Genomic DNA, 22,814 nt, shown 5'->3' on the forward strand with positions numbered 1-22,814 from the left:
CCAGATGGGGGGTGAAAGTGAATATTCTTATTCTTAAGAAATGTACGCAGCAGAATTAAGTGTTCAGGAGTGTGACATATATACTCACGTGTTCAGAAAGTGGACTGATAAATAGATGAATAGATGGCTAGACAGATAGCAAGATACAGCAAATGCTGCAAGAAGTTAAAATTGGTCGACCTGGATAATGGGAGCTAGGGGTGTGTTGGGGCTTTCTGTGTAAGGTTTGTATTGTTTTTGTAACTGTCCTGTGGGTTTGAACATATTTCAAAATAAAGTTTAGGGAAAAAAAAAGGTTATTCCAGGGTTTCTTTCTGGTTAAAATGGAATAAGCACCATCCACCATGTCTTTCTGCTGAATGCGTCTAAAACCCCCAAACAGAATGCACAGAGCAGCTCTCCAGAATTAAAGTGTGACTTATGTAAAGTTGAGTTTCCAGGTTTTAATTTTTCCCTTTTATCTCCTAGCCGGAACACAAAAGAGGCCTGACTTTCATGTGAAGACAGAAAGAACGCCAAGAGAAATCCTCTCTTTCTGTACAGTCTGAGGAAGGGAAGGGAAACTTATAGGACAGAGGGTGGGGAAAACGCCCTGTTGTTATTTTTACTTTTTTGTCTTTCTTGGCCCTCTCCTCAGGCAAGTCCCAGTGCCACAACTGCAATCTGTGATGGTGGTAGCAGCATGGCGTGACCAGATTGGCATCTTAAGCTCTGGGGGTACAGGGAGCTCCTCTCTGACTAGAGGAGCTTCAGTACCAAGAGTCAAAGAGCGAGGGGGAATCCGTGCTGCTTGTTTTCCTTAGTCTCCATCCTCAAGACACGGGCCCAGAGGCAGACCCCATCTTGAGACCACAGAGGGAAGACTATTTCTACTCAGAGGACAAGGAAAGGGGACTTCTGGAAACGAGAGGAGAAGGAGGTGACAGTGGAGAGGACAGAGATGCAGAAAGGGATTCCGTACAGCTGTGCATGAGTTCGTGGATCTGACCATAAGCAACAAACCAAAGGTCAGGAGAGCTCAACTACGGGCAGATGCTGCCCCAGGTGTCGGGCCGCATGTGGACGCTGCATACACAGGGGACCCAGACAGCGCTGCGAAGGCTCTGGAAGTCAACCGACATATGAACCACAGCAAACAACATGTAAGTCAAAACTTGCAGCCTGAACCTACCCAGGCTGATTTCCTACAAAAACAAAAATACCTGCAGTCTCTACAAGATTTAAACAAGATCCAGAGTCTCATCACATAATATGCAAAGTATCCAGATTACAATCCAAGATTACTTGGCATAGAAAGAACCAAGTGGGAGGTGGATGTGGCTCAGGTGATTGGGCTCCCGCTTGCCACATGGGGAGGGTCCCAGGTTTGGTTTCCGGTGCCTCCTGGATAAAACGAGGAAGACAGTGTGCTGGTGCAACAGACAGGCATGGCGAGCTGATGCAACAAGATGACACAATAATGAGACGTAAAGAAAGAAGACACTGAGAGACACAACAAACGGCTCAAGGTGTTGGGCACCTCTCTCCCACAGGGGAGGTCCAGGGGTTCAGTTTGCGGGTGCCTCCTAAAGAGAAGACAAAACAGAGAGGACACAGCAAATGGACACAGAGGGCAGACAGTGAGCACAAACAATGAGGCAGGGTGGTGGAGAGTAAATAAAAAACAAATATTTTATTGCTGGGTGGGAAAAAAAAAAGAATTATACATCCAGTAAAAAGAGCCTGTAGAAATGAAGGTGAAAAAAAGGCATTTTCAGGTGAAGGAAAATTAAGATTTGATATTTTGTATGATCTATGTATCTTTAAATAAATAAATAAATAAAAAGAAAAAAATGAATTAAAAAAAAAGTTGATAGAAGCAGGTCTGCTCTAAAAGAAATACTAGTGGAGTTCTTCAGACAGTGAGAAATTACTGTAGAGGGAAATCCAAAATTCAGGAACGAAGGAAGAGCAACAGAAATGTCACTACCTAATACAATCAACTATTTTCTTCTCTTTTATATGCATGCTGATAAAAGCAAAAGTTATGATACTATCTGGTGAGATTTTCTATGTATGTAGACATATGACAACTACAACTTAAAAAAAGGGGGATAATAAAGGCAACTATATGGTGGTACATTTTCAATATTGCATTTGAAGTAGTAAAATACTGATTCCGAGAGGGGATGTAGTTTAAGTGGCTGAGCACCTGCTTCCCATGTATGAGGTCCTGGGTTCAATCTCCCAGTGCCTCCTAAAAACAACACAAACAAATCGAATGACCAACTCTCAGTGGGGAGCAGTTGTAGCAGTGACTGAGCATTGTGGGTTCAATCCCCAGTACCTCCTTAAAAAAATTTTTATTCTAAGTAGGTTTGGAAAAATTATGTATTATAATTGGGCAAATAAAAAGTAGACAGTGAAAGACAAGCTATAGACTGAAAGAACGCTTACTCTCACTTACCCTAGAAAATAAAAACTTGTATTGGGAAACAGACTTGACCCAGTGGTTAGGGCGTCCGTCTACCACATGGGAGGCCCACGGTTCAAACCCCGGGCCTCCTTGACCCGTGTGGAGGTGGCCCATGTGCAGTGCTGATGCGCGCAAGGAGTGCCCTGCCACATAGGGGTGTCCCCCGCGTGTGCAAGGAGTGTGCCCGTAAGGAGAGCCGCCCAGCGTGAAAGAAAGTGCAGCCTGCCCAGGAATGGTGCCGCACACGCAGAGAGCTGACACAACAAGATGACGAAACAACAAAAAAAGAAACACAGATTCCCATGTCGCTGACAACAGCAGAAGCAGACAAAGAAGACGCAGTAAAATACACACAAAGAACAGACCACCGGGGTGGAGGGGGGGAGAGAGAAATAAATCTTTAAAAAAACAAAAACAAAAACAAAACTTGTATTTACTCAAAAGCCTACACACAGAGGACCTGATGTGGCTCAAGCAATTGACTGCCTGCTTCCCCAGCGGGAGGTCCCAGGTTCAGCCCCACTGCCTCCTAAAAACAAAAGCAAACAGCAAGCAAACAAATGAAACCACCAACTCAGGGAGCCAATGTGGCTTGTGCTTAAGTGCTGGATTCCTACATACAAGGGCCCAGGTTCAATCCCCGGTCCCAGAACCTCAAACAAAACAAAACAAAAACAACACCTGCTGGAAACAACCCAAATGGCCTTCCATGGTAAATGGATAAATAAAGCATGTACATCCTACCTGAAATCCCACTCAGACAAACTCAGAATGAACTACAGATTCAGTGACGGCTGAGATGACACTCAAAGGCAGTATGCTTATTAAAAGACTCTAACCTCACTCAGGAAAATAGTTAGAGGACAGGCAGAAATGGCCTGGGAAAAAACTATTCTAGGGTTTAGGACACCAGGGGGGAGAGGGGAACAGGAAAAAAAACCTCAACGGAAAGACTGAGTGGAAGAAGCTGCAGCTGCAGCCGCTGGAGCACTTTCTCACCTTACAATCAGAAAATTTTGAATTCTCTAGCCTAGAAGCAGTGGCTACAGGCAGAGGGGGGCACAGGGGTCCACCTTCCCAGGAAACAGGAGAGGAAAGAGAGGGACACAGCCGAGGGCCAGCTCAGCTTCTGACCCTCAGTTTTGGTCTGCTGTGTCCAGGAGCCCGTCCAGCCGGGTGGGGCCGCACCATGGTTTGCCTTGGAGCTGGCACAGACTAAAGGATCTGACTGACCCTCTCAGTCCCCTTGCCTACTGACCTAGACTGGTCATTAAGAACGCAGAGAGGAGTGGAATGATCTCCTACCAGGAAAAGGGAGGGGCCTGCCAGAGAAGGCTGGAGAAAGTCTGAATTCCTGGCTCCGCCTTCAGGCAGGAAGCGCTATCACCGGGACCTGTTCCCTGCTGAACAAACACCAGCCCACCAGGCACTGAACTTCGAGGGCTGCCAAAGGCGCCAACTGCTGGCAGCCAAGGACCTGGAGCTGAGCAAATTAAATAAGTAAAAGGGGCTTTTTCCAGCCTTTACACATTCCCTCCCCAATGCCCTACAAAGCGGGTCTGCAACCAATTACTGGGTCCAGAGCCCAGTTCTGAGCAACTAACAGGGACAATCCTAAAAGATTCAGAACAGGTTGAGCCAAGAATCAAAGAGCAGTAGTAACACACAGCCTTCCACCCCTAATCTGTACGGAAGAAATTGAGCATCAGAGTAAACTCACCATAATAATCAGATGCCTAAAATTCAGCAGAAAATTACAAACCACACTAAGAAAATGGAAGAAATGGCCCAAGCAAAGGAACATAATAAAGCCCTAGATAAGACACAGGATTTGAGACAACTAATCAATGAGATGCATACAAATTTCCAAAATCAAATTGAGTAGAAAGGCGATATGGATAAAGAGATAAGGGACCTCAAGAAAACACTGAGCGAGCGCAAAGAACAATTTGAAAGCCTGAATAGAAAAATACAACTCATGGGAATGAAAGACACAATAGGTAAGATAAAAAACACAGGAGAAGCATACAACATCAGTCTTGAAAGGACAGAAGGAATAAGTGATAAGGAAGACAGAACAGCTGAAACTGAAGACAGAGAGGAACAAAGAGAGAAAAGAATGGGAAAACTGAGCAGGGGATCAGGGAACTGAATGATAACATGAAGCACAACAATGGATGCATCATGGAAGTTTCAGAAGAAGAGGAGGGAAAAGGGGCAGAAAGAATATTTGAGGAAATAATGGCTGAAAACTTCCCAACTCTCATGGAAGAAATGAATTGACATGCCCAAAAAGTAAAGCGTACACCCCAATCAGAATAAATCTGATAAACTTACTTCAAGACACATACTAAATGTATGTGTCAAAGATAAAGAGAAAATTCTAAGAGCAGCAAGTAGAAGCAAACCATTACATACAAGGGCTGCCTAGTAAGACTTAATGCAGAGTTCTGATCAGATACCATGGAGGCAAGAAGACAGTGGCATGCCATAATTAGGATAATGAAGAAAAATTGCCAGCTGAGAATTCTTTATCCAGCAAAACTGTCCTTCAAACATAAGGGTGATTTTAAAATATTCACAAATAAACAGAAACTAAGAGAGTTTGTAAAAAAAAAAAAAAAAAAAAAAAGGGTTTGTAGAAGTATCAAAGGACTCTTAGAAACCAAAAGAAAAAGACAGGAGAGAGAGGCTTGAGAAGAGTGTAGAAGGCAAGGATAGCAGAAGGACAACCAAAAGAGTAAAAAGACAGACAAAATAAGATATGATATTTGAAGTGAATAATGCATTTACAGCAATAGCATTGAATATGAATGGATTAAACTCCCTAAGTAAAAGATACAGGCTGACAGAATGGATAAAAAAAAACATGAGCCATCCTTATGCTGCCTACAAGAGACTCACCTTAGACCCAGGGATAGAAACCGGCTGAAAATAAAAGCTGGAAAAAGATACTCCATGCAAACAGTAGCCAAAAAAGAACAGGGATAACAATACTATTATTGGACAAAATAGACTTTAAATGCAAAAAAAAAGTTATAAGAGATACAGAAAGCCATTATATATTAATAAAAGGGACAATCAACCAGGAAAAAATACCAGTCATAAAAATATCTATGCCCCTAACGATGGTGCCCCAAAATACATTAGCAAAGTCTGGCAAAAATGAAGGGAGAAATAGACATCTCTACAATAATAGTTGGAGACTTCAACATAGTACTCACATCATTAGATAGAACAACTAGACAGAAGATCAACAAAGAACTTGAACAATATGACAAATGAGCTAGACCTAACAGACATATACAGAATATTGCATCCAAACCCAGCAAGTTATACATTCTTCTCAAGTGCTCATATATCTTCCTTCAGAATAGACCACATGTTATGTCACAAGGCAGGTCTCAATAAATATAAAAAGATTGAAATTACACAAAGCACATTTTCAGATCATAATGCAATGAAACTGGAAATCAATCAATAATAGGGAAAAAGGTAAATTCGCAAATGTGTGGAGGCTGAACAACACACTCCTAAATAATCAGTTGGTCAAAGAAGAAATTGTAAGTGAAATTAGTAAGCATATTGCGACGAATGAAAATGAGAACACAACTTATCAAAACTTACAGGATACACCCAAGGCCTTGCTAATAGACGAAATTATAGTCCTAAATGCCTATAATAAAAGAACTAAAATCAAAGATCTAACTGAACTGGAAAAACTAGAAAAAGAATAGCAAATCAAACCCAAAACAAGTAGAAGGAAAGAAATAATAAAAATTAGAGCAGAAATAAATGAAATTGAGAACAAAAAAAACAATAGAGGAAATCAACAAAACCAAAACTTGGTTGGAGAAGATCAATAAATAAAATTGACAAACGCTGAGCTAGACTAACAAAGAAGAGAAAGAGAGAGAGAAAGACACAAATCAATAGAATTAGAAATGAAAAGGGGGAAGTTACGACTGACCCCACAGAAATAAAAAAGGATCATAAGAGAACATTATTAGATATTAGAAACTATATGCCAACAAACTAGACAACCTAGATGAAATGGACAAATTCCTACAAACATACAAACAACCTACACTGACTCTACAAGAAATACAAGAACTAGGGAAGCAGACTTGGCCCAATGGATAGGGCATCCGCCTACCACATGGGAGGTCCGCAGTTTAAACCCCGGGCCTCCTTTACCTGTGTGGAGCTGGCCATGCGCAGTGCTGACGCGCAGAAGGAGTGCTGTGCCATGTTAGGGGTGTCCCCGCGTAGGGGAGCCCCACGCACAAGGAGTGCGCCCCGTAAGGAGAGCCGCCCAGTGCGAAATAAAGTTCAGTCTGCCCAAGAATGGCGCCCACACACGGAGACCTGACACAAGATGACACAACAAAAAGAAACATAGATTCCCAGTGCCGCTGATAAGGATAGAAGCGGTCACAGAAGAACACATAACGAATGGACACAGGGAGCAGAAAACTGGGGGGGGATTAAATTTTTTAAAAAAGATAAAATTAAAAAATAAAAAAAAAGAAATACAAGAACAAACCAATCACATTTAAAGAGATTGAATGAGTCATCAAAAATCTCCCAACAAGGAAAAGTCCAGGACCAGATGGTTTCATAGGTGAATTCTACCAAACATTTTGAGAAGAATTAAAACCAATCCTGTTTAAACGCCTCCAAAAATTTGAAGAGGGAAAATTATCTAACATGTTTCATGAAGCCAACATCACCCTAATACCAAAACCAGATAAAGATACTACTACAAGAAAAAAAAATTACAGACTAATCTCTCTAATGAACATAGATGCAAAAATTCTCAACAAAATAATTGTAAACAGAATCTAATAGCATATCAAAAGAATTATACACCATAACCAAGTGGTATTTAGTCCTGGTATACAAGGCTGGTTCAACATAAGAGAATCAATGATCCCTACACATGGGGATCTTCTGCCCCTTCTATTTAAACCTATAATTAACACTATCATATCTCTGAGAAACTTAAATCTTTGGTCTGTGTGCCAGGTGAGCCCTGAACCTCAGCAGAGTTGCAACACTCTCTAGTTCATTCGACTCACCCAGGACAACTAACAAGGAGATGCTGATGGACAACGCCCATCCCAAGGAGCAGAGAGTGTCTGCAGCTCCTCGCCAGGCAGTTCCATCCATCTGCCCCAATGGAATCTAAGCCACTCTCAATTAGAAGTAGACTGGGCAGCACCATCCCAAAATTCTCGAGATTGAGAAATGAATAATAGACTAAATTAGATTTATTACTATTCTAGCAATGGAAGAACATTCTAGCAATGGAAAAATACTTTATATCACTGATATAAAGGCAGTGGCCACCATAGGTTCTGAGGGGAGGGAAAAGGAAGAGCAGGAGAAACATGGGGCATTTTCGGGACATTGGAATTGTCCTGCATGACATTGCAGTGACGGATACAGGCCATTGTACATTTTACTATGACCTACAGAATTGTGTGGGACGGAGTGTAAACTATAATGTAACTATAGTTAGTAGCAATGCTTCAATATGTGTTCATCAATTGTAACAAATGTACCACACTAATGAAGGATGTTGTTAATGTGGGAAAGTATGGGAAGGGGAGGGAGTGGAACATATAGGAATTCCCTATATTTTTTATGTTATACTTATGTAATCTAAAGCTTCTTTAAAAAAAAAATAAAAATTTTAAATCATGAATGTAATATACCACAGTAACAGAAGGGGAAAAAAACCACATGATCATCTTGATCAACACAGAAAAGGCATTTGACAAAATCTTGATAAAAACACTTTGAACGATAGGAATAGAAGAAAAATTCCTCAATATGACAAAGGGAATATATGAGAAACCCACAGCCAACATTGTACTCAATAGGGAAAGGTTGAAAATTTTCCCTCTAAGATTGGGAACAAGACAAGGATGCCCACTGTCATCACTGTTATTTCATATTTGCTAGTTTTTCTTTATTTTTTAAAAAATTTTCCATATACATGTTTGCTTGTTTGTCTGTCTGTTTTTAGGAAGTACCAGGGATTGAGCTCAGGACTCTGTACATGGGAAGCAGGAGCTCAATCACTGCTCCCCAATGAGAGTTGGCTTTTTTGTTTTTTTGTTCGTTGGTTTAGGTTTTTGTTTTTTGTTTCTTTTGAGGTTCCAGGGCCCAAGGAATGAACTCAGGACCTCATACATGGGAAGCCGGCACTCAACCACTTGAGCTAATCCGCTCCCATTATTCAATACTGTGCTAGAACAATTGGACAAGAAAATAATAAAAAGCATCCAAAAAGAGGAAGTAAAACTCTCACTATTCGCAGATGACAAGATCTTATATTTAGAAAATTCTGAAATGTCTACAACAAAGTTACTTGAGCTAATAAACGAGTTCAGTAAAGTGGAAGGTTAACAGATCAATACACAAAAATCAGTAATGTTTCTGTACACTAACTAGTATTGAACAATCTGAGGAAGAAATCAGGAAAAAAAATCCATTTACAATAGCAATAAAAAGACTCAAATACCTAGGAATCAACTTAACCAAAGACGTACAGGATCTATATTCAGAAAACTATAAAACACCATTAAAAGAAATTGATGAAAAGCTAAACAAATGGAAAGACATTCTGTGTTCATGGATTGGAAAACTAAATATCATGAAGATGTCAATCCTACCCAAACTCATTTATAGATTCAATACAATACTAATCAAAATCCCAACAACCTACTTTACAGAAATAGAAAAGGCAATTACCAAATTCATTTGGAAGAGAAAATGCAACCAATATAGCCAAAGCAGTCTAAAAAAGAAGAGAGACATGGGAGGAATTTCACTACCTGACCTTGAAATATATTGCGAAGCTACAGTGGTCAAAACAGCATGGTACAGGCATAAAGACAGACACATCAATCTGTAGACTAGAACTGAGAGTCCAGAAACAAACCCTCACCTCTATGGACAACCAGTTTTTGACAAACCTACCAAATCCACATTGATAAGACAAAACAGTCTCTTCAACAAATGGTACTGGGAGAACAGGATATCCATAACCAAAAGAAAGAATGAGGAACCCTATCTCACTCCCTCTACAAGAACCAACTCAAAATGAATCAAAGACCTAAATATAAAAGCCAGGACCATAAAACTACTAGAAGAAAATGTAGGGAAACATCTTAAAGACCTTGTGGTAGGTGGTGGTTTCTTGGAGCTGACACCCTAAAGCACATGCAACAAAAGAAAAAATAGATGAGACCTCCTCAAAATTTTGAACCTCAAAGGACTTTGTCAAAAGGGTGAAAGGCAGCCTACTCAATGGGAGAAAATATTTGGAAATCACATGTCAGATAAGGATTTAATATCCAGGATATATAAAGAAATGTTGCAACTCAACAATAAAAAGAAAAACAACCCAATTGAAAAATGGGCAAAAGACTTGAAAAGACATGTGTCCAAAGAATACAAATGGCTATATAATAAATAAAAGCTATTTATATTAACAAAAACAACAAAAAAACTAATCAGGAAGGGGACTTGGCCCAATGGATAGGGTGTCCGCCTACCACATGGGAGGTCCCTTTAAATCCCAGGCCGCCTGGACCCGCGTGGAGCTGGCCCATGCGCAGTGCTGGTCCAAGCAAGGAGTGCCCTGCCACATAGGGGTGTTCCTGGCATTGGGGAGCCCCACGCGCAAGGAGTGCGCCGTTCAAGGAGTGCGCCCCGTTAGGAGAGCCGCCCAGCGCGAAAGAGAGTCCGGCCTGCCCAGGAATGGCGCCGTACACACGGAAAGCTGACCAACAACGAGATGACGCAACAGAAAGAAACACAGATTCCTGGTGCCACTGATAAGGATAGAAGCAGTCACGGAAGAAGACACAGCGAACGCACACAGAGAGCAGACAAATGTGGGGAGGGGGAAGGGGAGAGAAATAAATCTTAAAAAAAAAAAAGGAGCGCACACAGGGGACTTGACGGGACTGTCCTGCAGCCTCAGTACTGTGGTGGTTACACCATCTACACACGCGATGAAGCTCGTGGGGGGGAGCGGGTGCAGCTCAGTGTTCTGAGTGCCTGTTTCCCACATATGCGGTCCCAGGCTCAATCCCTGCTACCGCCTAACAAAAAAAACACAAAACAAATAACAAAAAACAACTTATAGAACTGTACACCAAAAAGCCATAAAGGTTAAATTTTTTAAGTTTTACAAAATTTAGTTAGCAAAAAAATATCCTATTACAACAGAATGACTTGGTAAGACTAGATATAGGCTAGAAAGTAGAGAATATAAAAAGTTACTGGGAGTAGATGTGGCTCAAGTAGTTGAGCTCCTGCCTCCCACACAGGAGGTCCTGGGTTTGGTTTTCGGTGCCTCCTAAAAAAAAAAAAAAAAAATGAACAAGCAAAACAAACAAAAAACCAATTCAGGGAAGCCAATGTGACTCAAGGATTGAGGGCCAGCTTCTCACAAATGAGGTCCCAGGTTCAATCCCCAGACCCCAGTACCTTAAGAAAAAAGTTACTAAAAGAAAAAATTTCAGAACTTTATTTTTTTCATGCAAATTTGTTAATGAGCAAAGCACATTGGAACAAACTCATTTGGAAACTTTTATTAGGATAACTACAGAAAGAATCTTGAGTGTTTGGAAATATTTAATACTTCTGAGTAAATAGTACCTGGTCAAATGAAACCAACTCCCCTAACTTAGAACTTGTCTGAGAAAAATATTTCCCTGACTTTTCCTACATAACGGAAGCCAATTCCTTCCCCAAATCTAAAATGGCGCTGAGGTCTCCGAATCTACACGTTAATGGGGTGGTCCCTGAGGCACTGCAGTCAGTGCCCGAAGGATTCCGATGCAGGAGGTGCCTCCCACAGAAGTTAGGGAGCTGGCGCCCAAGGGGGAGATGAGCTTCCCGCTGCACGCCCCCACCATCTGCAGACTACAGAGCCACGTGGCCTGAGCAGGAGGGAGATGGAGAGGGGCGGCAAGGGACGTCCATGATGAGTCTTCCTGTACCACCCATAGTTTAAGCATGTACACATAATACTTGGATACTATCTTAAATGGGGAGATGAGACACCGACTGGCCCTGCACATGCAGGACCCCGAGGCTTTCCAGCCCTTCGGGAGGACTGGTCAGAAGCCCTGGATGGCCACAACCCCTACAGCAATGCAGAAAGGGAGGGCAGGTAAATTTGCCCTTTCACCTGGCAAAACTAAAGAAGCTATAAGATCACTTCTATTTATTTTACAGAGGACATGAAAAATGCAACTCCAACGAACCTCTATGGACAAGGCTGAATAATCCTTACTAAACAACCAAAGATCAATTCCTGAAGGCCCACATCAAATTTCATGCTGCAACTCTCAAAAATAATTATTACCAATGACATCACCTACCCCTAGTGCAGAGGCAAAAACAGGTTTGTGGGAGGGACAAGCTGCTCCCCTCCTTCCAGCACAGCAGGAGCCCCACCCACACCTGCCTCCCCAGGCTGGGTACTTTCAACTCACCAAGAACATTCTCAGTAGAGGAGCCATTTCCCAGCAAATGCTCTGTAATTAAGTTTTCTCTGCCCGAATTAACTAGTCCAACTTGAACTACAAATTACAAAACCTGGCCTCAAGAGCTCAAGGTTTTTGTTAATTCACACTCAACCTCCACTATCTACCACGGAAATATCTTCCTAATTGTCTGCTGGAGCAGGCGCACAGTTTGGAAAGGAGCCTCCAGACTCACCTAGTTTCCCTTCCTCCCTTCCACATACACAGCCCCTTGACTTGGTACTCAGAGGACATGCAAGCTCCACTTCTTCCTGTTGTGGAATGGGTCTCTAAGCCAGGAAGGAAAAGAAACCAGAGGGTCACAAGCAAGATGAATGGGAGAAAAGAAACAGCTTTGGCTTCCCAGGCCACCAATCACAAGTGACAGCTGTGGCGGTTGAGGACTGCCCAACAAACACGTTTCTAATCCTTAAGTCTATCTATATATATATATTTTTGAGGACCAAGGATTGAACACTGGACCACATACATGCAAAAGAGGCACTCAACCACTGAGCTATACCCTCTACATGTTCCTAATATTAATCCACGTCCCTCTTGGCACAAACCCTCTGTAAATAGGACCTCTTGATGATGTTATTTTTTAGTTAAGATGTGGCCCAAGTGAATGAGGGTGGGTTTTAATCCACACTACTGGAAGCCTTATAACAAGAAGAAATAGGAAACAGCAAGACAGAGAAGACCACAGGAAGAAGTAGGAAGTCACCAGAAACCAGAAGAGCAAAGCAGAGGAGAAAGAGCATGTCATGAGATGGAGGCAGAGATGCAGGTCAAGGAACCCAAAGACTGTGGCCAGCAGCACCAGAATGCTAGGCCTTCAGGAGGAAAGCATGGCCTCACTGATGCCTAGATTTTGGACCTCTGGCGTCCAATAAATTTGTGGTGTTAAATCAAACCAGTGCATGGTATTTGTCGTAGCAGCTTGGAAACTGAGACAACAGCAAGTCTCCTTAATTAATCCCTGACCTAGATATCCAAGGAACTAAGAAATGCCGGTGAGTTAAAGGTGGGGAAGGAGAAAGCAAGCAAGCATCCTCAAAGAAAAAAGATGAGGAAATCAAGGGGAACTGTGAGCCACTTGTAGCAAACACGAATTCCTTGTATTTGCTTCTCCAGCACTAACAGACTAACAATGGCCTGGACCGTGGAAAGCTGTGAGTGTTGTTTAATCCACGGCAAAGAAGCTGGTGAGAGTAACGCCAGGGTCCTGGCATGGAAGACTTGGGTAAACTGGAGTAAGAAAGGGAAAGGGTCAAGAGCCAAAAGAACATCCAATTAGGAAATGAACATCAATGTTACCATAGAGAACGGGCTAAAAGTAGAATATATCTAAATATACAAACGAATGATTAAACGCTGACCCTAGGGACAAGGAAAGTTCTCCTTTTTCTGCTTTAGAGAAATATGAAAAACTAGCACTGGGAATAAAAAGGAGTATAAAAAATCAGGAAGGCCATTTATTAATCGTCCAATTTAGTCAGAGCAGCCATCGAACAGGTGCCTACATGGGGGGGCGGGGAGGGGACGGGACACTGCCAACACCCTCCAGCTGCTGGAGCTGCCGGCCTGTGCCAGGGTCTCCAGAAGACTGTCTTCAGATGCTTTTCAGTCAGAAAAGCTGCAACAATGAATTCATTTACAGTGACAGACTTACTTCATATTTCTAAAATAGAACGGTTTTTCACTAGCATAATTTTGGACTCTAGATTTAGGCTTCAAAGAACTTTAGGCAAACATGAATAAAGACCATTTTAAAATAACGTTTTACTATGGCACTCATTTCTCAAGGTCCAGCTCCCTTACCGCAATCAAACTCATATTTCAACCAAAAGCTGCAAAAAGGCAGGGACCAAACCAAGAGGGAGCACTGTTAAGTGGTGTGAATGCACAAAATCACACCTGCGGACATTACTTCGCAGACGACAGTTCCTGATGCCCCGTGGGGCTTTACAGGCAAGAGCAAGCGGGGGATGCTCGTCCAGGTTCACAGGAGATCCAAAACCAAAGAGCTTGGGGTCCTTACTGAGGAAAATTGAGCTCTGAGGTAAATGAGAAAAGATTTTTAAGACAATATTCTTGGGCATAAATATACAAAAATAACACGAAAATGTTGGCCTGCAGTCAGTACATCAGATTCAGAGACTTGGCTTTCCATGACTGATGGATAAATAAAAAATAATTTCCTTTGATAAAAATACCACCGGAAACATCTCAGGGGTCACACGCTCGCACTGTTTCACAACTAGTGGCCAGCTTTTTGAAGGGTTAGAGTTCACGTTTAAAAAATCCCCATGTCCAGTTTCTGCTGAAAAGCCTCAGGGCTCCCGCCCCCCGCCCGCAGAGACCCTCCCGCGCGAGCCGCAAACAGGCCGCCAGCCAGGCGCGGGGAGTCTCGGGGACCCTGCGCGCTCCGAATGTGAGCACGAGGTCTGCCCCGAAGTTTCAATTCCCTTCCTGCGAATACACAACTTCCGAACCGCCGCCCGCTTAATTTCTCCAGCGGCACCGGGGCTTTATTTCCTGTGCGATTCGCCTTGGGTCGGACTCTGGGGCAGAAAGCCTGCAGCATCCCAGGAGCCGCGGGAGAAGGGGCGCTCCGGCCCCAGGCAGGGCGGGCAGGGCCGCCCGCGGCGTGGCGGGCTACCGGGCGTGGCGGCTCCACGCGGCGCGGCGCTGGGGGCCCGCCGGGGGCGCCAAGATGGAGCGGGACGCCCGCCCGCAGCCGCCCGCAGCCGCCCGCCAGCCCCGAAGCGCCCAAGATGGACGCCGGACGCAGGACGCGCCGCCGCCCCGACGCGCCGCCGCCGCCGCCGCCCCTCCCCCGGCCCTCCCCTCCCCCCGCCGTAACGTCCTGACGCTCCGCAGGGACCCCTGACTGGACGACGGCGCGTGAGCGGAGCGAGAGGCCTCGCCGCGGGGGGGGCGGGCGGCCGCGGGTCGCGCCGCGGGCGCCGCTTACCTGGGGCCGCGGCCGGACCTGCTCGGGCGCCCGGCGCCGACGGCAACGAGCGGGGCGGCGGCGCGGCGGGCGAAGGCGGCGGCCGGCGGCTTGGCTCCTTGTTGGGGATTCGGCGGCAGCGGCGGCGGCGGCCCGGGCGCGCGCTTCCTAGTGACGCAGGCGGAGGGGGCGCGCACGCACGGGCTGAAGAGGGCCTGGTGACTTATCTTGCGCTCGCCTGGGAGGTGGGCGGCTCTGCGAAATAAGGCCCAGCGGGCCCGGCGCGCATGCGCGGAGGCCTGGACGGGCGGTGGAGCATGTGGGCGGTGTTCCGCTGTGGGCGGCCTTGCCGGGCCCTGGAGAGCTCTCCTAGCCTCGGTTTCCTTCTCGAAGAGGCTAATCTCCCGCGTGTCCGGAGCGCCGCCCGCTCTCCGGCCCTCCGGTTTAGCGCATTCTCCGCTCGAGGACCCTTGGCCGCGGAGTCGGTGGAACCCACGAGGAGGCAGGTCCTGAGCGCACGCCCCGGCCCCCGCAGGCAGGGAAGGCACCGGAGCTCCGGGACCGCGGAGAGCGGAGGCAGGGTAGGCGGGCGCGGGCGAGGCCCGCGGCGAGGAGCTGTCTCCCCGGCGCAGCAGAGGCCGCGGCTTCTGGCCGGGTTCAGGGCGTGTGTAAACGCCGATCGAACCCTGGGTCTGCAAAGCATTGCAGGGGAGGGTCGTTTGACCCAGCGCTTCCGCTGCTAAGAACCTAGTTTAAGGGACGCATAGAAGATCTGCCTATATCGCGGTTATTTATAATACCAAAATATTGGAAGGCCCTTCGTGTTGACGGAGTTAGAGTGGGTGCGTGTGTGAAACCGTGGAGAAAGTTGTGTATGAAGGCTTTTGTAAGGCTGGAGAGGCAAAGTGCATGAAATGCTAAGTGATAAAACCAAATCGGATCTACGTGTGATTTCAGGTGTGTAGGGGGAAAAAAATGTGCCAGCATGGAGAAAGGCCTTTTAGGAAAAACTGTAGACTAGTAGCTCTCCTTTACTCTCCATTTTTAATTTCCATGCCTTACGATTAAAGTGTTTTAGTTTTCATAATAAACTTTAGAAAGTGCTTTGCACATTCACTCTGTTTTTAAAGATTTATTTATTTCTCTCCCCTTCTCACCCCATCTCCTGTTGTCTACTCCCTGTGTCCATTCGCTGTGTGTTCTGTCTGTGTCCACTTACACCCTCGGCACTGGGAAACTGCGTCTCCTTTGTGTTGTGTCATCTTGCTGCGTCGGCTCTCTGTGTGGGCGGTGCCACTCCTGCGGCGCCCTGCGCTTTTTTCTCCCCATGCAGCGGGCTCCCCTATGCAGGGGACACCCCTGTGTGGCAGCGCACTCCTTGCGCAGGTCAGCTCTGCGCTTGGGCCAGCTCTCCACACGGGTCAGGAGGCCCTGGGTTTGAACACTGGACCCTCCCTTATGGTAGGTGGATGGTCTGCCAGTTGAGCCATGTCCGCTTCCCTGCACGTTCAGAATGAACGTGTACAATGGTGTAATCCTTGGTCCTTGGCTGAGCTGTCCAGTAAGGTGCCGATTTAAATTTGACTTAAAATTATATGCCTCAGTAGCACAGGCTACAAAAGCCACCCAGATGTGGGGTGAGAGGCACTCTGAAAACGGCTTTTTTTAAAGACTGTGTAAAGGGCTGTAATATGAAGTCCTTGGATTCTCTAAAACATGAGAAGTTAATTTACTGACCTTGTACTTGGGAGTCACGTCTACAACCAGTTTTGGCTGTTTAGTTGAACAGTACAACGTGACGCCTCAGTGTTGTCCTAGGTGGTACTTAGGTTTCCCTGCCCAGAGCCGAGCAGTTCTGAGGCCAGAAGTTAGTGGGATGCAGGAATGGTCTTGACTACTGGCCTCACTCATCAGTGAAGCTCTGCAGCTGTGGTGTGGGGTACGTTTCTTAGTGTCCCCAGCCTCAGTTTCCCCATGTGCACGGTGGCAGTCAGCTTATACCTCTAAGGTGACAGACTGCCCATTCCCAGAGCAGCATGGTCATGATGCCCTCTCAAAATGTGTGTGCTCCATGTGACCAAGCAAAGGCCGCCTGCTGAGGGCGCAGTGGGTCTGGACCCACCGAAGCTGAATGGACCCAAGCCCGTGTTAGGCCTGAACCCTGAGGCCGCATGCCCACTTCAGGAGGGAGGCGCTGAAGACGTTTCCCCAGAATGGGAAGTTTTCACACCAGTGATTTTATAATTGGGACACCTGCACTTTGATTCTGTTACTGAGTAATGTAGAGTGAACTCAGCCAGTGATAGGAAAAGTTACTTTTTAAACATTAAGCTTTTGGGCCTGCTTCAGTTGCTGCCACTTTATAATGATCTGGTAAATTTGAGGTCAAGTGTGCAGTCTGTGGTTGTTACTTCTGTTTCACGTGTTGGGACTAAGTGAATGAAGTCAAAGGGGAGTGCCAGGTGGGGCGCTGGAAAGGAGGCCTGCAGGGTGCAGGAGAGAAGGCCCAGTTGCACGAGTGGCACCTGGTGCTGCTGCTCCAGGGATCTGTCTACTAGAGCCCAGCCCATCCACCCCTCGACCCCTGTGGCACTTTTTTTTTTTTTTTAAAGATTTATTTTTATTTATTTAATTCCCCCCCCCCCCGCCCCCCGTTGTATGTTCTCTGTGTCTATTTGCTGCATCTTGTTTCTTTGTCCGCTTCTGTTCTTGTCAGCGGCATGGGAAGTGTGGGCAGCGCCATTCCTGGGCAGGCTGCACTTTCCTTCTCGCTGGGCAGCTCTTCTTATGGGGTGCACTCCTTGCGCGTGGGGCTCCCCTACGCAGGGGACACCCCTGCGTGGCACAGCACTACTTGTGCACATCAGCACTGCGCATGGGCCAGCTCCACACGGGTCAAGGAGGCCCGGGGTTTGAACCGCGGACCTCCCATGTGGTAGACGGACGCCCTAACCACTGGGCCAAGTCCATTTCCCCCCTGTGGCACTTTCGACCTTGGCTTATTCCAAAGGGAAGTTTGTTGTCACTCAAGTAGCTGATTTCAGAAGACCTCTCCCCCCAGCCGCTGGAAACCCTGAAAGCAGTGAGGCGTTGAGTGTCATCACTGGATCTCAGGGTGCCTTGGGGCAGCTGCTCCCTGGCCCTTTGCTCCCAGGCTTCCCAGAGCTCTTGCCTGGTGGGGTGGGAGCCTGGGGTGCACGCTTAGGCCCCACCTCCAAGGAAGACGCTGGGCCTGCACTGCTCATCCCACTGCCAGTCCCCTCCTGCTTCCCTCAGGGCGTTCCACCTGGAAACTGCTCTGGTCACGTCAGCCCCTGCCAACATGAGCAGCTCTGCTGGGTCAAGAAGCAGCACCTGTGGCCCTCTGTGCTCTTAAACAGTTGTGCTGGCCTTGTCTCACTTGCCCTCGTGCAGTGCCTCCTCGTCCCTTCCTTGCCAGCCCTCCTTGGGATCTGGCCGCTCCCAGCGCCCTTGGTCTGCCTTCTCCACCTCTGCTGGCAGTGCCCCCACCCAGATTGTTCTGGTGACCTACCTGTCTGCCTCCCTGGCAACATGGGTCTTAGTAGATGTCCTAGATTTGGTTAAACCGAAGCGGGGACTCCAGAAGACAGTCCTGGTGTGCTGTCCTGGCAGGGGAAGGGGACACTGCCCACCTCACAGCGGGAAGACATAACATCCTGTGGGCAGTGGGCGTGGCAGAGTTCCCATCAGTGGCAGAAAATAGGAAGGTGCAATACTCAAGAATCAAAGTCATAAAAGACCAGGAAGGGCTGAGGAAATCACAGTTTGGAGGAAATTAAGGGCACATGACAACCAAATGCAGTGTGGCATCCAGGAGCAAAAAGGGATGTCGTGGGGATAGTGGCTTTTAGTTGCTTGTGCCCTTGTACTCCCTAGTTTCCGTAGTTGTGCTGTGTTTGTGTAAGATGCTACCCTCAGGGATGGGGCAGAGGTTGAGTGGTGGCTGCTCGAGGTGTGTGCATGGAAGTGTGCCCTCGTTTGGAAAGAGGGTCTTTGCAGCTGTAATTAAGGCCCTTGAGATGAGATTGTCCTGGGTTCCCTCAGTGGTGGCCCCAAATCCAGGGGCAAGTGGCCTTAGCAGAGACACGGGGAAGCGGATGTGGCTCAAGTGATTGAGCTCCCAGCATGGGAAGTCCCTAGTTCAGTTCCCGGTGCCTCCTAAAGACAACAGCAAGCTGGCAGGATGGGCTGGTGCAACCGGCAGGCGCAGCAAGATGACACAAGAGACAAGAAAATGAGAGATACAACAAAGCGGGGAGTAGAGGTGCCTCAAGGGATTGGGTGCCTCTCCCACTCTGGAGGCCCCGGGTTTGGTTCTTGGTGCCTCCTAAAGAAACAAGACAACAGATAACAGCAAATCGGGGGTGGCGAATGGGAACCTCATATTTTTTTAATGTAATATCTTTTTAAAAAATGAATAAATTGAGTAGAATTTGAAAAAAAAAAAAAAAGATAACAGCAAATGCAAAAAACGTGGGATGGGGAGAAATAAATCTTTAACAAAAAGACCCCCAGGGGAGGCAGCCCTGTGAAGACAGAGATGAGGCTGCAGCAAGCCGGAGCCTGGGGCTGCAGAAGCTGGAAGAGGCAGGAAAGACCCTCCCCTAGTGCCTTCCGAGGGGCCCTTGGTTTTGGACATCTGGCTCCAGAACTGGGAGAGAATCAACTTCTTTTAAGCTCCCAGTTTGTGGTTTGTTGAAGTAGCCCTAAGAAGCTAGCGTGCCCTCTACTATTTTTGCAACTTTTCTATGCGTCTAAAATAGTTCAAAATAAGAAGTTAAAAACCTGTATTTAACGAGCATCATGTAATTAATGAGGCACGAGTTTCAGCAGTGACTAAAACGAGTCACGGGCCTTAAGGCAGTGACACTGCAGAGGAAGGAGGCCACACCTGACGAGAAGCTGGCAAAGTAGGCCAGTGCAGGAGAACCAGCGGGAGAGGGGCGGGGTCTGGGGGTGGCGGGTAAAGGCCTTGCCAAGCAGGTGACCACGCAGAAAGCCCAGAAGGAAACGAGGACTCCGGGAATTCTGAAAACCCAGGTTCAAGCCCCAGTTTCGCCACCTGCTCTCTGCAGGCCTCGGTTAAGTGGGCACTTGAGGCTGCGTCTGGCCCTGCTAGCAGGAGTGTGAGCAGGCAGTGCTCTGGGAAAGTGTCCGCGGTTTTATTCCAGACCACGAGACAACCACACACATGGCTCAGGATCTAGGAATCGGCATCAGGGAATGCTTTTGGCAGCAGGGAATGGAAAACTTGGTCCAATAAGCTTAAGCCCAAGAGATGAGAGGGAGCCCAGCGGAAGGTGAGCCCACAGGGTCCAGGTGCAGCTCCCAGCCCGCAGCTGTCTGGGCTCTGCCCTCCTCCATGCTTGGGGCCCTCCCTGGGAGCCCCTGGGACAGTGTCACAGTGCCCCTTGGGATGCACCCTCTCCCAGAGTCCCACTCAGGGTGGGTGAACACTTGCCCACAGAGCTGGTGCTGCGGAAGGCTTTGCCCAAGTCACAGGAGGAGGGTGCCAGAACAGGCCAAGTCCCTGGGAAAATAACAAGGTTTGTGTGGAAAGCAGTGCCCTGCAGCAGTCTTTATCAGAGCAAGAAGCTGGAAAAAACATGGATGTTCAACAACGGGCTGGGGAAGTGAATGTGGCTCAAGTGATTGGGCTCCCATCTACCATGTGCAGGGTCCTAGGTTCAGTTCCTGGGGCCTCCTGGTAAAGGCAAACTGACACAACTAAGACACAAAGGAAAAGACAATGAGAGACACAACAAACCAGGGAGCTGAGATGGCTCAAGCAATTGAGTGCATCTCTCCCATGTCAGAAGTTCCTGGAATCAGTTCCTAAAGAGAAGACAAGCAGACACAGAAGAACACGCAGCAGATGGACACACAGAGCAGACAGCGAGTACAAGTGGCGGGGGGTGGGGGGTGGGGTGATAAATAAAAATCTTAGGAAAAAAGAATGAGCTGGAAGGAAACTCTGATGCAGCAGTCCCCAGAGAGTGGCCTGTGGACCTCTGGGGTCTCCAGGCCCTGCCAGAGGACCCATTGGGTCAAGCCTCTTTTCAGAGTCCTGCTGAGCCCTGTGTTTGTGCTCGTTGCTGTGTGGTCAGCTGCCCTGCTGGTTCAGAAACAGCTGCGGGTAAGGGCAGCCCCTCAGAGTGGGCTAGCACTCAAGTTAAAAAGAATGGTTTCACTTTAGAATGCCCTTGATGAAGCTGTCAAATTTCCTTTACTAAGTTTCAACAATTAGCTGCCAGCTGAAGTAGCCACTCTTTTCAGAGAACCCCCAGTTTTTGAAAGATTGACAAATACAGTTCTTCGGACTTGAACACTGGGCAGACATTTTCTCTAAATGAGTCTCACTTTAAGGAAAGCAACTGAGAGCACCTATTACCAATGATAAAATACAATTTATCAAATGAAAACTAGGATTTTGTCAAATGTGACTGCCACCACGAGGTTGAAGTCTTCCTAGTACGCAGACTTGGCACATCGCGGCAGCATTTAAGAGGCTGGCTGCCTCGAGCTTCAGGTTACAATCACAGGAGGGGCCATTAAGTCCTCCTTCCTTTTCCGGCCATATCTGTGTGAGGCCAGATTTTTTCACATATTTCAACCTTTCTCACTAATTTTTTGGGGGTTTGGAAAAATGTGATTTTTCATTAAAAATATTTAACAATGAGTTTATGATGTTTAAAACAAATCTTTAAAAAATTTCTCAGATTGCTAATATAACTGTCAGTCGCTATGGCCCATCAAAGAAAGCTCCTTGGGGTCCTCTGTAAATGTTGTTTACTTTTTTAAGGAGGTACCAGAGATTGAACCCAGGACCTTGTACATGGGAAGCAGCACTCAACCGCGTGCTAAGTCCGCTCCCCCTCCGAAAGTTTTTAAGATTGTAAAGGGGTCCTTGAGACCACACAGGTTGAGAACAGCTGTTCTGAGAGCCGTAAAGTAGCTTGTGCAGCCGCTCAGGTGACGCTGGTGGAGACAGGAGGCAGGAGTGCCCAGGTACCTTAGCCCTGAGGGCCGGAGCCCGAAGGGCAGGCGCTTTCTTCAGGCTTTGCAGTGACAGTGAGCTTTTGTGAAAAGGAAGAAGGAAAAACTGATGTCGTGAAAAAGCACCTACCGTTTCCTCAGCGTCAACCCTGTGAAGAGCAAATCATTTGGAAGTGCTTTGACAGATAATGAACTGCGGTGTGTAACCAGCATACAAATCCTTACAGGCAGGAGCTGGGTCTGAAAATCTATCGCTGTTCTCTGATGTAAAAGCTCTGAAAATTGTGTTTGATATGTGAATGAATGAGCAAATGTTTTTAAACTACTCATTATATACCCACAGCTGCTAAGCAGCAAAATGGCTTTTCAGCAAAAAGAAACCCCATGGTTTTGTATGGGCCGTGCTCCGCCACCTCCTCAGCAGAGCTGCACCTTGAATCGCTCGTGGTGGCGCCATCTGGCCAGGGAAGGGCTGCCCTGGGGACAGGAAGCTGCCGTGGGCCCTCCCTGCCTCTCTGCTGGACACCCCCATTTGGGAAGAATGCCCACTGCAGGTCCCAGCACCCCACAAGTACCATCCGTGTGCGGGACACACAGGGCCACCCAGCAGAGCTTCTGAGGCTTTAAAACACGGTCACAGATTCTTTGACACACAAAACGCGCCCCCCCACCCCCCGGCAGGAGTGCAGACTCGTAGGTGACTGGTCGTGAGCACACTCAAGCAGCCCATGCCGCTGCAGTGGGCACCGTCTGGGGAGGGTATCGAGCCCCAGCCATGCCTTCTGGCGAGACCCTGAGCCCATAGAACCATCCAGATCTTCAATTCCTAACT

The 22,814-nt window shown here is 47.0% G+C and overlaps 1 protein-coding gene across 5 annotated transcripts in view; it reads right to left on the reverse strand.

Annotated features, from left to right (window-relative positions):
• The window catches only part of GMEB2 (glucocorticoid modulatory element binding protein 2), a 44,694-nt gene extending 29,449 nt beyond the window's left edge, over positions 1-15,245 (reverse strand). Inside the window, exons 1-2 of one of the 5 annotated variants that reach the window (XM_071211806.1) lie at positions 14,672-14,806; positions 13,927-14,066 (exon numbers count right to left, since the gene is read on the reverse strand). The gene's annotated coding sequence lies outside the window, so the exon portion shown is untranslated. Of the gene's footprint in view, positions 1-13,926; positions 14,807-14,986 lie in introns of those variants that run through there. The other 4 variants (XM_071211809.1, XM_004458215.5, XM_071211807.1 and 1 more) reach the window with 4 other exon arrangements.
• Positions 15,246-22,814: the final 7,569 nt, after the last annotated feature.

The sequence above is a fragment of the Dasypus novemcinctus genome, chromosome 24 (genome assembly GCF_030445035.2).
Source record: "Dasypus novemcinctus isolate mDasNov1 chromosome 24, mDasNov1.1.hap2, whole genome shotgun sequence".
Taxonomy (NCBI): Eukaryota; Metazoa; Chordata; class Mammalia; order Cingulata; family Dasypodidae; genus Dasypus; species Dasypus novemcinctus.